Source organism: Berghia stephanieae, chromosome 14, assembly GCF_034508935.2.
Source record: "Berghia stephanieae isolate SIO BIC M18660-M18661 chromosome 14, UCSD_Bste_1.3, whole genome shotgun sequence".
In the NCBI taxonomy this organism is placed as follows: domain Eukaryota; kingdom Metazoa; phylum Mollusca; class Gastropoda; order Nudibranchia; family Aeolidiidae; genus Berghia; species Berghia stephanieae.
This window is the reverse complement of record NC_088373.1, coordinates 23,754,857-23,757,347: the sequence shown is the minus strand read 5'-3', so window position 1 is coordinate 23,757,347 and position 2,491 is coordinate 23,754,857.

Below are 2,491 nucleotides of genomic sequence, written 5' to 3'. Positions count from 1 at the left end.
GAGCTCTGCCAGTGATGTTAACTCACTCAATCCTAGAGATGTTTGCTACTTTTCCAAATTGGACAAATGTGTTGTAAATGAGCATGTACATAGATAGTTTTTTTTCAACTACCATTACCATGAAAAAACTAAAAACATTAGCTTTAATACAACGTCTATAATTTGTCTCAGAAAATGTAATAAATAGGCATGGGTTAAAAGTAATCTGGGTAAACTACGAATATAGCCGGTGTTAGGGTTGAGTGAGTTAATCTTGCTTCGTCGTTGAGTTGATTCAAATCTCTATCAATTGATGTTGGCCGTCGCCCTAGCTCGCTTTTTATGTGGTCTAGTGGTATAGCACTCGCTTTCGGATCCGAAGACCCTTAGTTCGAGCATCGCTCGGACCATAGGTGAGTCCATAAAAAAAAAAAACAAATTAAAAAAAAATTATGTTGTACATGAAAAAACATTGAAGAAGTAGTTTTGTTATTGTTAAAAGAAGCGGGGCGAAGTGGCCGAGTGGTTAAGGCATAATTCTGTGACCCGGAAGGTCCCGTGGTCTGGCCTGGCTTCAGGCGCTCTCGTTTTTTTCTCTTGGGCACGATTATTATCCCCCAACTTGCTCACTTGGACAACATGGGTGATTCTTTTTGACATCAGACATCCTGTTTGATGAATTATCTATATTTCTTCGTGGAATGCCAAGGCGACGATATCTTATTAATGAATAATATGTGCGGCTATGTGGTCTTGTGGTATGACACTCGCTTTCGGATCGGAAGGTCCAGGGTTCGAGCCTCGCGCTCAGCGCATAGTTGAGTCCTTGGAAAAGGCTCTTTACTCACTTTCTCTCACCGTACTCAGGTATAGAATGAGTTAACAGCGTTGTCTTTGTCCAAAAAAATTGTAATATCGCCTAACAGGCGGCATGTCCCGTCTTACATGTTAAATGTTGCAGTGGACCAGGGACCCCTTGTAAAGCGCTTTGAGCACATTTAGTGGATAATCCGCTATATAAAGCTCAATTAAAAAAAAATTAAATCAAATATCACACAACTAAATCACGATAACAACGCGTCTGTTCTTGACGATATTAATTTTGTTGGAGAGAATGTCTTGTTGTAAGTGGCAGTTCTTCATAAGGCTATGAGTCTTTGTTTTGAAGATAGTTTGGTGGTTGTGTCTGCCAGATTAGATGTTCACACTTAATTTTCGTTGTCCGATATTGCTGTAGTTTGATCGATTTCACATATGTGACCCATCGTCTCAAAACGGTATTATGTCGGAACGAACCAGATGTTTAAAAGCCGAATTAATTGTTTAAGTGGTCAAAAATAACGTGTTGGCATTAGCACCCTAAAATATAATAATAATAATAATAATAATAATAATAATAATAATAATAATAATAATAATAATAATAATAATAATAATAATAATAATAATCTTTATTGTCCAAATTAAAGGCAATTCATGTGAGGTAAACAATGCTCAGTTTGGTTCATGGTATGAACATCAACACATTTACAAATACAGACACAGCCATACACGAACATACACGCTTGCACATTGTTTCTACACATGTATACAAAAGAAATGAGCGTACATACAAACACATATACATACATACATACATACATGCAGACATACATACAAACCAGCATATCATCGTATATGCATGCCTACAAACATACATACATACATACATACATACATACATACATACATACATACATACATACATACATACAGGCACACAGACAGACAGATAGAACGATACGATATATTTGCTGGGACAGCAGATAACCATATTATAAATATAGTGTCTTATATTAAGAAGAATATGGCAATGATTGTGATGATGATGATGATGATGATGATGATGATGATGATGATGATGATGATGATGATTGTCACAGTAAAGGTTGTTCACAATTATCTTATTAAATTTTATTTTATTAAGAACTGAATTCATCTCACTCCAGTTATATTTCGGTAGGCTTAGATAAACTTTACCTTCTAATATTAGATCGTCTTTCCTTTTATAGCCTTCCCTCGAATTAATTTCTAATTAGTGAATACTTTTCGTTCTACATTCTGTCACGTAGCCACTTATTATAAAAGCTGATAGGTCTAACACTCTACACTCACTTTCTCTCCACAATCTATGCCGGACGGCCAGTCGCTCTATTCCTATATATATATATTGTAAGATTTTTATCTTTTGGGACTTTGTAGATATTATATCTACACCATTAAGACGCCGGAGCTTTTAACTTTGATTGTATAGCCTTCAAGGATCAAACCCAAGCCCGCTGTACTACACTATAACCTCTTACCAATTGCCTGGAAGTGGAATTTTACGAGTCCAATCCTGTTATCAGAGGAATAGATCATCCAAGCCCATCAACTGCCTGGAAACGTAAACTTACGAACCTGAGATATTATCATAAGTTACGTAAAATATTCATATCTCTATTTGTAACTGCCACGATCACTGTTTATCTCT